The 16445-nt window shown below is 30.4% G+C and overlaps 1 non-coding gene across 1 annotated transcript; it reads left to right on the forward strand.

Annotated features, from left to right (window-relative positions):
* The first annotated feature begins 15445 nt into the window (after positions 1-15445).
* Positions 15446-15552, forward strand: LOC115698394 (small nucleolar RNA R71). Its single transcript, XR_004008143.1, has one exon. It is a non-coding gene; the product is annotated as a small nucleolar RNA R71 (small nucleolar RNA).
* Positions 15553-16445: the final 893 nt, after the last annotated feature.

A 16445-nucleotide genomic window follows, 5' to 3' on the forward strand; every position in this document is an offset into this window, starting at 1 on the left:
TTAACTTTTGTCGTTGCATGTAGCTTTCTTATTTTTCCTTATTGCAATAGGTAGCTCTGTTGGCAGAAAGTGTTGGAAATATTTTACCAGGATCTAGATTTACTACCATGTATATTTCATTAACATCCTAATATGAATTCTAAAACAATGAAATAAACACATATAAAGTTTAGGAAACCTTACATTGGGTGCAGCGGAATATAATGACTCCTTCCATTCAGATCTCTAGCCCTTGATTTCTTTCTGTAGCAGAACATAATCAAGATCTGAACCTGGATCTCTTTCTCTTCTTCCTTGATGCTGAATCTCCTTCTTGTTGGTTGGATTCTACACAATCTTCCACACTATGATTGAGATAGCACTTGATGTGTGTGGGCACTACTCTATCACTTAAGGATTTCGAAATTGAAGAGAAGAAAAAAGAAGGGAAGTGGTGGCTAGAAATTTTTCTCTGAAATGAATGATATGTAATTGTGTTATGTTTCCTAAATCCATTACTTTCTATTTATAGAATACGACATAGGGTTAGGGTTGAATTACTTGGCATTAAAATAATGAAAAAATTAAATGATAAAACTAAATGCATGTGGCCAGCCAAGACTTATGGAAAGAGGCCTCACTTTTGCAACTTTCGTGTTTTATCATTTCTATTTCCAATTTTCTCAAAAATTGCCAATTTCCAATTTAACCATTTAAATGTCAATTCTAATTATTTAATAACTAAAAATTCTTTATTAAATAATATTGTCATTTATTATATTTATTAATTAGACTAACCAAAGTCTCTTAATTAATAAATATACCCTATAAACTCTTTCTTTACAGTTTCGCCCTTGCTTAGTGAAAATTCATAAAGTAGACATAGGCTAACTTTAGAATTATAATTGATTAATTAAAATCAATTAACTGAGTCTTACAAGCAGTATGGTCTCAACTAGTATGGGGACCATGGGCCTATATAACCGAGCTTCCAATAAGTCAAACTGAATTTACTGATTAAATTCCCTAACTTGTTAATTCCTTATTGAATCCATACTTAGAACTTGGAATTGCACTCTCAGTCATATAGAACGCTCTATATGTTTCACGATATATATACGCTATTAGTTATTCATTGTTATAATCCTAATTTGATCAATGACCCTCTAATAGATGATCTACATTGAATAGGAACTAAATTACCGTTACACCTTCAATGTATTTTATCCTTAAAATAATTAGCTCCGTATAAATGATATTTCAGCGAAGTTAATTGAGATCTTCGCCATTTATCTCTGTTTAGCCAACCTCGAAGGATATCATCGTTTCACTTCTAAATTCCTATAGAAGTTATAGACTCCATATTTGTGTTAGCGCTCCCACTCAATTATACTATCATGTTCTCAAAATATACGTGTCACCCTGACCCAAAAGTAGGCTTAACTAACAAATCAAAGAACATGTCTAATACTCTTGAGATCGAACCTAACCATATCAAGATTAAGATCATTTGATCGAGGATCAGTAGGTGATATTGAATTGAATAGATATTACGGTAAATTTAATATATCTAATCAAAGTTCAATATCGGTCCCTTCCGATGCATACTCCATACATCCGATACTGGTAAACTTTGCCAATGCCCTGGAAAGGACATAACACTTATCCAAGGTGTAAGAATACCTATCGCTGATTATATCATGCCATTCTAAATCCAGTGAACTGAAAAATCAAGGAAAAAACTTTCGAACATATAATTAAGATTATATTTCACTGTGATGACAACACTATAATCATTAACAAATTCATATGTTCTGGACTTAAATATAATTCATACATTATATATGTAATCATGAAATAAATCATTTGAACCATGCAACATAAAATGTTATTTTTGATCTTTATTAATAAGTAAATCTGATTATATTGAAATGGGTTTTATTTAGGGCACAAAACCCAACAAACTCCCACTTGCACTAATAAAAAACAAAATGTGCATTTCAAATAATCTCAACACCATGATATACAAATCAAGTGTAGTAGTAGTATACTCCTCGTAATAGGAGCTGAGAGGTTGAATTAAACACAACCTTTTCTCCACTATTACTCTTCCTTAATCACAAAATCCTTGATATTGTGAAATTCCTCTCTATATGTCTACTCTCTTGGGATACTGGATTCTATACTTTTGGCAACTACTTTTTGGTTTATCAGGAAATAACACTAGTAGTTAAGATAAGTTGGAACGGTGCCACAAATGTATAGAACTTTCCTTAGACAAAATAAGTACCTTTCCTGCCACTTTAACATTCACACTCTCTCTGGTAGACCTAGAGACTTCAGATAGGTTTTTACACTTCTCCAAAATCACTACTCCACCCCCAGAGTAATCACCATCTTATCGGCAGACTTTGTAGCACAAAGACAAGTCTCGAAATCTAATGTGGTGTAGTCTAAGAGTTTTAAACACACCCTTATCGACTAACATATAGTTCCTCTTCTTAATCTTAAGATTGACTTGATTGTCTTCCAATGTTCCTCTCCTGGATTAATCTGATACCTACTCATTACTCCCACTCAACAACAGGTGTCTGGTCTAAGGCATACTAAAGCATATCTGAGACCTCACACTGTTGATTTAAGAAATTCTTTCATAGCTTTATCTTTTCTGGAATAGTTGAGACTTTTCCTTAAAATCTGTGTCTAGAAGTCGAGAAGCTTCTATAAATTGCCATTAAAAAGAAAATGCTTCAGCATCTTACTAAAGTAAGCTGCTTGCGCTTGAGTAATTACCAGGTATACCATAAGCCATAGGTTCAGATAAACTCAAACCTATAATACTAAGAACATGAAGTTTTGTTAAGTCCATTGAATAGACTTATTAACGAAAATTTCCTTTTATGTCCTTGTAATAGAAAACTTTACCTTACTCCATGTGAATGGATCAAACCATAGTTCTATTGGCTTTTCTTCTTAGTTTCTTATCTTAACAATCTATTACTTGTTTAAACTCACAATGGATTTTAATCACTAGTGTCTTCCAAGTCATAATAAGGTGAGTTCCTAGAAATCCTCCCACTACGACAAGGTACCGTGAATTATGTCTAAGAAAACTAAATGGTATTGACCTCTTCGGTTGTGTCAAGACAACAGGGGCAGTGGGATCATCTTGTATCGAATAAGATGATAGAACACTTATGGAATCAAGAAAAATATCTCCTTTATTTGCTACTTTATTTTCAGACTTAGTCATTTTCTTAGAAAATTAGTATTTGTTTAAACAAACACTTTCTTATCTATTGACTATGGGATGTTCCACCCCTAATCACTTAGAATAGCTAACAAACATGCAAACCATGGTTAACAGTTCTCGCTTTTCTTAAGATTTCGATTAGGTCATCGATGAATCTAGTAATCGTTTACACTAAGTACCAAACCATTGCATCATTCTGAAATTGTATTACCATAAAAGGACTTAGGCAACGACTAGTAACTAATCAATATGCAACTTGAATTTCTGGGGAGGTAAGTTTGGATATAATTCAAAATCAACTTAATGATGTTTGAACTGCATATCTACTAACTATTTCTCCACCCCTATCAGTTCGCAAGATCTTTAACCACTTACCTTAATGGTTTTTCACCATTGCTAGAAATTCATGAAATTTTTCAAACATTTCAAATTTCTTTGCATAAGGTTAAATCTAGAGTGATTGTTTTAAGAATATAATGAAAAACTCATATCCACCCCTAAATGTACATCCATCTGCGAATGAGATGAACTTATTTTCAGTGGATATAGGCATATTAACTCTTTGCAGAGATTGATCTTGTCAAAACCGCTATGAACAAGATACAAATGCCATAGATTTATAAAATATGTGGTTGTATCTTTTGATGACTTAGGTTTAGTTACATCAAAGAGTTCTTAGAATAGTACAAGTGGATTCTGGTCGAAATATACTAAACTCATATTCGTTACTAACATACAGTTTGAATCCATTGATAGAAAATGGTTATTAAACACTTGTGAAAGTGTAACTGTATAATGAGTAATTCTTGCTTGGACCACCACTACTAATTTTAACTCTAAGTCTAATTTGCCCATACAAGTAGGAGATTTCTAAGATTGAGGATTTATATCATTTGGGACAGAATTTTGGGAATATAATCATATGCGTCATTTCATTTCTTAAGAGAAAATATAGAATGACATGAAATGATTTATAGACCATTCATCCAATGGTATGTTATTGAGCTAATTCGAAATGAATAAGCTAAGAGGAATTAAGATATTTTTGTATTTAAATAAGAATCCAACGATACTTCGATTAGTGTGAGTCAAAGTAATCTTATTTATACAATCTTCTTGTTTCATATTGTAAATACTAGTCTAAGGTGTCATCAATTGATGAACAGCTAGATGTTGCATTTACAATATTTATCTTTCGAGATCTAACACATTTATATTTGTCTAATGTTGACAATCCATTAGCGATGTATCCCATTAGAACAACAAACCAAGTTAGACCAACAATGAAGATTCGAAATTAAACTACAATTTAATGACAGAAAATAACATGGTTCAATATAAATTCATACACAATTCAAAAATTATTAAACTTATAGCAAGTATGAATGACAAGTGAAAATACTCAAACATACAATCCTAAATAAATTCCAAGGTCTTCAACAAACTGATATCAGTGTCCCGTTTAGGCGAGAGTCAATGATACCATCCATTGAATAGAGTTGTCAGGTCATCTAAAATGATAAACATTCTAGCAACCTTTTATTCAATCAAGATTGGAATCTAGCGTTGTCCCGTTTAGGTGAGACTCAAGGTTATTCTATCTTATGAGCTTCCACCATTGTTTCATACTCTTGCAAGTCTTATACCGGCGCCACCATTAGGGTGATCAATACTATATAAAAAACTTACAAGAATACTTATCTTTCGAGATTAAACGGCGCTAACTTGGTAATGAACGTTCCTCCATTAGGGAGGATTACTCACTAAAACAATAGCTATGTAAAACAAACAATGGAGTTCGAATATCCTAATAATAAAGCTCATTATTTAAAGTGTATTTTCTTCTAATATTTATTTTAATCAATTTATTTTAAATATATATTTATTTAATTAAAATTTCCAATTTAGAATGAAAAATTCTAAATATAAATTTTACTTTAATATTTATAAATTATACTTAGATGGATATGAAAATAACATGAATTATTTCCATCTTAGTAATAATTTCCAATAAATATTTACAAAATTATTCAATTTAAGTTGTTTCAAAATTAATTTAAATTAATTTACAACTCAAATTTAATTTTCTATAAATATATATTGCATTTCGAAAAATTGAAGTATATATAAGAATACAATTTTCGAAAATGCTTGTTAAAATAAATTAAAAAAAATCCTGAAAAAATTATTCTAATTTTATATTGGCTTAAAATTAATTAATAAAATTAATTTACAACAAAAAATCTAATTTTTTTATTTAATTAAATATTAAAGAAAAAATTCAAATATTTAAGTATCATGATTAAGAATCAACTTAAATATTAATTTTCCATTTTATTAAATATCACTAGAAAAATACTTCAAGCAAAACAGATAATATCTATCTAGACTTTCATTGACTAATTAATTCAATTTCTAATTATAATATATTTTAGTTCATTTATTTTAATTAATCATTAAATGAAAAAAAAAATAATTGATTTAAGTTGGTCCAAAATTAAAATAAATAATTTTCAACTTTAATCTATTTTTCAAATAAAATTCAAAATTTCTGCATTTAAGAAATGCAATTTCGAAATTGTGGGAAAAAGATTAATAAAATAAAATAAAATGTATTTTGAATAATTATTCAAATTTAAGCTCTTATGAAATTTTAGAGAAAAATTTCCAACTTAAAATAATTTTCTATTTAATTAATTGTAATGAAAATAACAATATTTAAGTATCATGATGAAAATCAACTTAGATATTGAATTTTCAATTTAATTAAATGTATTAAATTCAAGAAATAAATAATTAAGTATAGAGAAAACTTAATTATTAATTCTAGTTTAATACTAGGAGAAATATACTTAACTTAAATTGTACCAAAATTTAATTATTAAACAATTAAGTTCACAATCAATGATATTTTCCTATTTTAATATTAGAAATAATAACTAGTATAGAAATAACTATCTAGAAAATATCTCAATTTAACTAAGTATCTTTTCAAAAATTTGGAAAATATCCAATTTAAGTTGTTATAGAAAGAATCTAAAATAACCAACTTAAAAATTTCCAAATTAAATTTAATTAAATATCAAAATTAAGTTGTAACTACCTAATTTAAGAATATTCCATTTTAAGTTTAACAACTTAAAAAATATCTCTAGAATCTTCAATAACCAACTCCTAGAATTCCTCAACTTAATTTTAAATTCAAAGATATTCAAATTTAAGTTGATAAGAAAAATTAGTTAGTAATAACTAATTTATAACTTAAATAGGAATATTTAATGAAATAATTAACATAAGGTTCAGAAAGAATCTAGTTAGTTAAAATTCTTTATTTAATTAAATACAAGAAAAATACAATAGTTTATCTAGACATTAATTCATTAAACTAAGTGTGTTTTTCTTAAATTAATTTCAAAAAAAAAATTGAAATTAATTATGTTGCTAATCAATTTTAATAGGTTAAACTAATTTAATTAGCCTAGTACAATTATCCAAAGGAGGCAAATGGGCCTTCACAGTTGGGGTAGTTCATGTGAGGGGGAGTTGGGTGTTGGGTTTTGTGCCCTAAATAAAACTCATTACAATCTGATTAGTTATCAATATAAGAAATTTGAAGTGATTTATGTTTGCTTGAATTTTACATGCTTATGGTTTAATATATTTTAATGTTTATACACAAAATCTTTTAAGTCCAGATCATATTTTTATTCACAATTACAGTATTGTCAACATAGTGGAATGTGATTGTGATTATATGATTCAAAAGACTAAGTCCCTGTTTCATCAGTGGTTTGGATTTACACTGATGTGATTATCAGCGATGATGTGAACTTACACTTGGAGTAAGTGTTATGTTCTTTCCAGGACATTGGTAAAGTATACTAGTTTCGAATGTATGGAGTATACATTGGACTGGACCGATATTGAACTTAGTTAACATATTATAAACTTACCGTTGTATCTTTCCAAGTCAATATCAGTAGTTGATCTTAAGATTAAAAGAATCTAAATCCTGATATGCTTAGGCTCAACTCAGGAGTGTTATTCATGTTCTTTGATTTATTAGTTAAGCCTACCTTTGGGACAGGGTGATACGTATATTTTGGGAACATGATAATATGATTGAGTGGGAGTGCTGGACATAAATATGGAATCTATAGCTTCTACTGGTGTATAGAAGTCAAGTGATGATTCCCTTCGAGCTTAGCTAAATAGAAGTAAATGGATGAGCTCTTGTTTAAGTGACTAATTCTTAAGATCACTAAATATCATTTACAGGTAGCTAAGTGTTTTAAGGGGCAAAATACGTTGAGGGGTGAAAACGGCAAATTATCCCATCTCGATGTAAATCATCTATATAGAGGATCTTTGATCACAATAAGATTATAACAATAGTTAAATGAGATAGCATATCTATATCGTGGAACATATAATATGCTCTATATAAGTTTGAGAGTGCAATTCTAAGTTCTAAGAGTGGATTCAACGAGGAATTAATAAGTAGGGATTTACTTAGTAAATTCGGTTCACTTATTGGAAGCTCAGCATATAGATCCATGGTTCCCATCCTAGTTGAGACTATACTGCTTGTAAGACTCAATGATTGATTTGTAATTAATCAATTATAATTCTAAAGTTAGACTATGTCTAATTTGTGAATTTTCACTAAGCAGAGTGAAATTGTAAAGAAAAGAAATTCTAGGTTTATTTATTAATTAAGAGACTCTACATGTCTAATTAATAATTAAATTAAATGACAATATTATTTAATAATCTATTTTAGTTATTAAATAATTAGTTTTGGCATTTAAAAGGTTAGAATTGGAAAATTGACATTTTTGAGAAAATAGAAATAAAAATTGTGAAAACTGCAAAATCCAAGTGAGGCCCAATAATACCTGTGGCCGGCCACTTAAGCAGATATTTCCAATTGATATTTTCATTATTTTATTGTCAAATAATTACTAACCTAAACCTAGTAGTTTCCTATAAATAGAAAGTGGTGGCTCAGTCAAATAACAAGTTTTATATGCCTTTTGTTCAAAAAATCAAAGATTTTCTTTTGAGAAAAACTGAGCCTTCCACTTCTCTCTCTATAGCCGACCCTATCCCTCTCTCTTTTCCTCTTCTCAATTTTTAAACCTTAGTGATAGAGTAGTGCCCACACACAGCAAGTGGTACCTCAATCATAGATTGGAAGACTGTGAAGGATCACACACAAAGAGAAGGACATTCGGGCTCAGATCTTGATAATACTCTGCGACAGAAAGGATACAAGGATTAGAGATCTGAGTGGAAGGAGACACTATTCTGCTGCATCAATGTAAGGTTTTCTTAACTTTATATGTGTTTAATTATCGTTTTAGAAAGTTCGTATTTAGGGTGTTAAACAACATACTTGTGAGTAGATCTAAGATCCTGGTAAAATAAATTTCAACACTGGGTTTAGTATGTCGTACCCACTTCTATTGGCTCCCAACTCTCACACAAGGCCCAAAAGAGAGGAATTTAACCTTAAAATAATAAATAACTGTTATTAATTGAATAGGTCCAAAAACTAAATTGACCTAAATAAAATTTATCAGGGTGTGACATTTTCTTTAGCAACAACCTATATGCATCTAAACATAAAGTAAACATATAGGCTCACACAGGCACACAGATTTGGATGGATCCTATCATGTGACTAGGTCATACACAGATGAAAGAAGAATGTAAAATTTACATTTTACAAGTTATTTACTTGACCTATTAACAATTGAACCATGGGTTACAATCAGATCATCGGATCTGTCAACAAGTTAACCATGGCAATTTAGATCAAGCAATAATAGGTTTTAGAAAACTTACAAACAAGCTAAAACACATACTCCTGCAACAAGTTGAATTTGGATAGTTGGATGTAGGATTTATTTAATTTTAAATTAATTAATAAAAAAAATTTCGAAACTAATATTTAAATAAAAAATATTTTCGGTTAAAAAAAAAATAAAAATAAACCTACAATCTTGAAAAATTAGGTTTCAACTAACCTAAATATCATTTCAAAAAAAATTTGCTAACCACCTTTTAAATTTCATGTTATTTTATAAATTAAATATTCAATAAAATAAAATGATAAATACATACCCTTTTCTGATTTTATAATTTAATTTAAGTAAAAATAACAAAATTTAAAAGTTAGCAATCTTATTTCTATTTAAAATACATGATTATAGTAATCTTATTTTAAATCTAAATAAGGTCAAATAACTTAAAATAGAATATTTTATAAAATGAATTTAATATCTGACCTTAGATTTAAAAAATAAGATAAAATAATCAAATTTTAAAAAATAAGAAAAGAAGTAAGTAAAAATAGATTTTTACCTATTTTCAAATTCAAATTACACTAATATCTAAAATTAATTTTAAAAAATCAAATTAATTTATTTCTGATAATTAGATTAAAAATATGAAAAGTAAAAATCAAAATACAAAACTACACAAAAAATCGGAAGTTAATTCCATGAAATAGCATGAAAAATCGAAGAAAAACGAAAACAATTTGAGCTGTACGGACGATATGCAAAGCACAACATCCAGGTGCACATCCTTGGCGCAAGGGGCTGCTTGGGCGGACAAAGGGTGTCACCATCCCCGATTTTTTCAAATCTTCAAAAAATCATAACTAATTCAAATAAAATCGAAATTGAGTTCTGTAAAAAAGGAAATTCCTTAATGTTTTTTCAAACTATCCAATAAAAATAATTCGAGAAATGAAAATTCAATTATATTTCATAAAAATTCACAAGCATCAATCAATCATCATATAACACACAGATCAACATGAAATCATCCAAATCAACATATATCATCGTTTCAATTCATATTTCATGAAAGTAAATCATTACCATGGCTCTAATACCAGTTGTTGGAAATATTTTACCAGGATCTAGATTTACTACCATGTATGTTTCATTAACAGCCTAATATGAATTCTAAAACAATGAAATAAACACATATAAAGTTTAAGAAACCTTACATTGGGTGCAGCAGAATATAATGACTCCTTCCGTTCAAATCTCTAGCCCTTAATTCCTTTCTGTAGCAGAACATAATCAAGATCTGAACCTGGATCTCTTTCTCTTCTTCCTTGATGTTGAATCTCCTTCTTGTTGGTTGGATTCTACACAATCTTCCACACTATGATTGAGATAGCACTTGATGTGTGTGGGCACTACTCTATCACTTAAGGATTTCGAAATTGAAGAGAAGAAAAAAGAAGGGAAGTGGTGGCTAGAAATTTTTCTCTGAAAGGAATGAGATGTAATTGTGTTATGTTTCCTAAAGCCATTACTTTCTATTTATATAATACCACGTAGGGTTAGGGTTGAATTACTTGGCATTAAAATAATGAAAAAATTAAATGATAAAACTAAATGCATGTGGCCGACCAAGACGTATGGAAAAAGGCCTCACTTTTGCAACTTTCTTGTTTTATCATTTCTGTTTTCCATTTTCTCAAAAATTGCCAATTTTCCAATTTAACCATTTAAATGGAAATTCTAATTATTTAATAACTAAAAATTAATAATTAAATAATATTTTTATTTATTACATTTATTAATTAGACTAACCAAAGTCTTTTAATTAATAAATATACCCTACAAACTCTTTCTTTACAGTTTCGCCCTTGCTTAGTGAAAATTCATAAAGTAGACATAGTCTAACTTTAGAATTATAATTGATTAACTAAAATCAATTAACTAAGTCTTACAAGCAATATTGTCTCAACTAGTATGGGGACCATGGGCCTATATAACCGAGCTTCCAATAAGTCGAATCAAATTTACCAAGTAAATTCCCTAACTTATTAATTCCTTATTGAATCCACACTTAGAACATGGAATTGACTCTCAGTCATATAGAACGCTCTATATGTTCCACGATATAGATACGCTATTAGTTATCCATTGTTATAATCCTAATTTGATCAATGACCCTCTAATAGATGATCTACATTGAATAGGAACTAAATTACCGTTACACCTTCAATGTATTTTATCCTTAAAACACTTAGCTCCGTATAAATGATATTTCAGCGAAGTGAAATGAGATCTCCACCAGTTATCTCTGTTTAGCCAAGCTCGAAGGATATCATCGTTTCACTTCTAAATTCCTATAGAAGTTATAGATTCCATATTTATGTTAGCGCTCCCACTCAATTATACTATTATGTTCCCAAAATATACGTATCACCCTGGCCCAAAAGTAGGCTTAACTAACAAATCAAAGAACATGTATAATACTCTTGAGATCGATCCTAACCATATCAGGATTAAGATCATTTGATCTAGGATCAACAGGTGATATTGAATTTAATAGATATTACGTTAAATTTTAATATATCTAATCAAAGTTCAATATCGGTCCCTTCCGATGCATACTCCATACATCTGATACTAGTAAACTTTGCTAATGCCCTGTAGAGGACATAACACTTATCCAAGGTGTAAGAATACCTATCGCTGATTATACCATGCCAGTCTAATTCCAGTGAACTGACAAATCAGAGAATAAACTTTCGAACATGTAATTAAGATTATATTCCACTGTGCTGACAACACTATAATCATTAACAAATTCATATGTTCTGGACTTCAATAGAATTCATACATTATATATATAATTGATGTCGCCCAATTAGTTACACTGCGGTCGCGGTAGTAAACGGGCTATATGTCGTATCCACAGGGAGGAAAAATACACTCAAAAGGACCGTTCGTAATTTTACGAGAATAAAATATGAACCTTGAATGTGATGTGAGAATATTGAGAAAATGATTTTTTAAAAGTTAATTAAGTAATTAAAATGAGAAGTGATCAGAAAATGATTATGGAAGACACAAGCTTCGTACATGCAATTATATTTTCCTAATAAAATTGATTCTTTAACCTCAACTATAATTCTACACCATTAATTATAGTTGGAAAATGTGTATGATTAAGCTCACTAGAAAAATATGTTCTCTAATTAAATTAATACTACTTGCAAAAATACTATCATATTATATAATTTAAATCGACAAAATACCACCGGCAGAATGTAGTAAAAATCATATGATATAATAAACACTCTAATAATTAATAGCCTAACTTACATAAGAAAAGAATGACTGAACTTATATAAAAGGTACTATTAAATTTAAAGTGTAATTAAGAAGAAGAGAAATTTAATATAACAAATGTGAAATGAAGAACAAAGTGAATCAATATATTAAAAGAATAAAAATTGCATGAACTTACACTTGAGTCCTGCCAAAGAAATTAGCCTAGAAAAGACATTGTCTTTACACCAAAATTAATAAAGTAAAATAAAGAAGAAGAAAGAAAAGACACAATTTTGGTATAATAACTCTAGTAAAATCTGATCTATTTTGCTCCTCTTAATGATCCTATTTATAGAACCAAAATGCTCCCTAAAACTGGTATTTTCACACTTTTTAGTGGTGTTAGTGGTACCGAATGTTGAACTAAATGGAAGAACATGGGCCACTTAGTGAACTTCTTTATAAATGTTGAGAACGTGCATCAGGTGGTTTGAGAGTTGGGAGACACCTGGACAGATGGCATGTATTGGAGCTACGTGGATTGGATCACGCACACTAAATGTTGAGGATGGAATTGTCGTCCCATTAGAATTAGTGGATAATCATTTGGATTCAATATTTGGGCCTTCATCTTGAAACTTTAAACCATATGGGCCTTGATGAAATTGAAGTCCACGTATGGAGAAATAATCACTTAATTGAATGTATCATATGTAGCTTAGGTTTATCACATGTAGCATGGAACTTAGGCTATGTTGGTGATGTTGATGATTAAAAGATTGCATTGTCTTTATGGGCCTTTTAAAATTGGGTTTTCCTATTTTCTTTTTACCACTTTACCTGAAAAATAACATAAAATTAAAGTAAATTAAATATTTCCCATAAAAATAAATTTACCATTAAAATTATGAAATATTTAATTTATATTAATTTATATACATAATTGAAGGCTTAAAATGTACAAATTTGAGCCTTGATCACAACCCCCAACTAGCTTATTGCTAGTCTCTAGCAATTCAAGCGAACAAAAATAATGTCAATAAAATATTTTCTAGGTCAAAAATTTTAAAAGTGGCACAATTATTCAAACAAAATATTAGTAACAAGCCAATAATAACTATAAAATTACTTTGAATAAATCTAGAGCTGTGAGTGTGTGCACCAAACTTAAACCTTCTTACCGCAAACCGTAGCACATAAATACTTTCGAAAAATATACCAAGTAGAAGTCTCAATTCCATTAGCCTCACAGGTATTTAAAAATATTTATTCATGGCTAAGAATATCACTCATGGAGTTGGAAATTAAAAAGTGAGCACTCGAAATGGATAGATCAATTTAGGACAAACATTTGAATAAACATGGAAACGAAGATAGGTTATGAATTATTTGGACAAACCACCGTAAGAGTACCACAAACCAGCTTTTCGGGATTTTTGAACGAAAGTAGACAATCTTTTATATTTATTCTAGGAGCCAAAAAAATGAAATTCTATAAACTTTTTTTTTTCTTTTCTTTTTCTTTTTCTTTTTCTTTTTCTTTCTCTTTTTAACAAGAGGCAACATGTAATGATGGAAATGTTGCTCTTGTTTCTTTTTTTTTTTTCTTCTCTTTTTTTTTTTACAACAAGAAAATAATTACAAAAAGGCTCCCCAAGAAGATTGTCTATAAAAATTATCCCTTAAAGCAACATCCAATCAAACCCTAGTACCATGTCCAAAATAATTATAATCATTTCTAAGAATCAATGAAAATTCAAAAGTTGTTTTCTCAAATCTCGCCACTCAAAAATAATATGAACACTTAAACTTGGCAAATTTTATAAGCAAATGTGTCCTAACAACCATCTTACCACAAAGATTGGCATGTGCATTTTATAACTCTAGAAAAATTCTAAGTAATAAAGATAGCAAAATTGGCTTGAAAATAATATTTTACAAGAATAAATAAGTAATTTTTGAAAATTTTGACTATGAAAATATTAATATGACAAAAATTACTAAGCATGCTTGAATATGCTCACCACCCCCAACTAAAATCAGACAGTGTCCTCAATATCTAAAGATATAAAAATTAAAAGAATAAGGAAAGAGAACACCTGGAGAGCAAGCAACCATGGATAGCAGCGATATTGATCCTCTAAAAAAACCAAAATAAAAACAAAGGAAATAAATAGCGAATAAAAATATAAACATAAACAAAAATAGAAACAACCTGATCATTCTGGGTAGGCCAGAGTCACAAAGGTGATCTCCTCAGGTAAGCCTACCCTCTTACCAAAATTTGTCAATATCGCACATGGACCCGAAGAAGCGTTTCATAGATCGGGTCTTGAATCGCAAATTCTCATATTGCGACGGTGATGCTTCATCTTGGGACATCTCAAGAATGGAAGAAACATTAGCTTCCTAAGGTGGATAAAGCATATTTTCAGTATCAAAGTCATGGAGGAGATCATTTAAAGAATCAGAATCATCATGCAAAAGAACTTCCTCCTCAACAATTGTGTCTATCACATCAGTATGATAACAATCTTCCTCCTCGTCTGGTGGTTGTTTCGCAACATGAAAAATGTTGACCTCCATAGTCATATTCCCAAAAGATAATTTCATGAGACCATTCCTACAGTTAATGAGAGCATTGGCTGTTGCAAGGAAAGGCCTACCGAGAATGATGAGAATTTTTGACTCAGTATTAACCTCAGACTGAGTGTCCAAAATCAAAAAGTCAGCGGGGTAATAGAATTTTCCAACTTTAATCAAGACATCTTCAACTATTCCTCGTGGCTTTTTAATTGAGCGGTCAGCCAATTGTAGCCACACAGATGTGGGCTTGATTTCTCCTAAGCCTAGTTGCAAGTAAATTGAATAAGGCATGAGATTAACACTTGCGCCTAAGTATAGGAGAGCTTGACCAAATCCTTGTGTCCCAATTTGGCAAGCAATTGTAGGACAACTTGGTGCACTCCATGTGTAGGATTTTTCAGAGATTTCTTCAAGATATTCCAAAGCTTCTTCGGGATCTTTCTGAAGGAAGTCGCCATTGCACATCATTTGTACGAATTGTCTTTTGTCGGCTGTGAGACCGTCGTAGAAATAGCTGACAAGACGCCAACTTTCGTATCCATGATGTGGGCACTGGCCCATCAAATCTTTAAACCTCTCCCAGACCTGATGAAATGTTTTGTGGTCCTTTTGGGTGAAGGTAGAGATTTGCCTCTTAAGGTTTCTGGTCTTATGGGGTGGGAAAAATTTAGAGAAAAATACTTTTGTCATTTCTTCCCATGTCCCAATAGACCTTGGCCTTAAAGAATACAACCAACTTTTGGCTTTTTCCTTGAGTGAGAAAGGAAAGAACTTCAATCTCACCAAGTTTATGATGTCAGCATGGTTGTTGAATGTGGCCACCACCTCTTCGAAGGCCTGAATATGCACATATGGACTCTCATTTTCCATACGATGAAAGGTTGGTAAAAGTTGAATCATGCCTGGTTTGAAATCGAAGTTGGGCATATTCACGGGATACATTATGCATGAAGGTGTGGCTGTACGCGTAGGATGTAGATAATCCTGTAGCGTTCTTGGTTGGATTTCCTGTTGTTGAGCCATTATTGGCAGTGCAGGAAGTATGGGTGATGGTGGTGAATGAGAACGAGTGGAAGAAGACGATTTAGGAGAGTTTTCTAAAATTTCAATTTGTTGTTTTACAAATCTCCCTAATCTGTCTCTATTTCGTGACATTCACTTTTTTTGTGTGTGTGTATTTTCACTTGTTAAATAATGTAAATTACAACTATGTAATAATGCAAGGGTATTCACACAAGATATTCCCAGGTCGATTGGGAAGGTTGCCAAGGTACCGCTTCGTCCCACACTTTTACTAGAACTCCCCGGGGTTGCTAGAAAGTGTAGAGGGTACTCTACCACAAACCTTTAAAGTCAATCTTTCTTAGACAGAATACTCTCAGTTTGTACCACTTTTACCATTACACAATTGGGTTTACACTAAAAAGTTTATGAAAATATTTTATGCACAACTTTTTTTTTTTTTAGCCTAAAGGATAAAAGTCTACAACTAACCTAAAATAAATAAAATAAAAAAGTGGCTAATCCTAAAAAAA

The sequence above is a fragment of the Cannabis sativa genome, chromosome 7, assembly GCF_029168945.1.
Source record: "Cannabis sativa cultivar Pink pepper isolate KNU-18-1 chromosome 7, ASM2916894v1, whole genome shotgun sequence".
Taxonomy (NCBI): Eukaryota; Viridiplantae; Streptophyta; class Magnoliopsida; order Rosales; family Cannabaceae; genus Cannabis; species Cannabis sativa.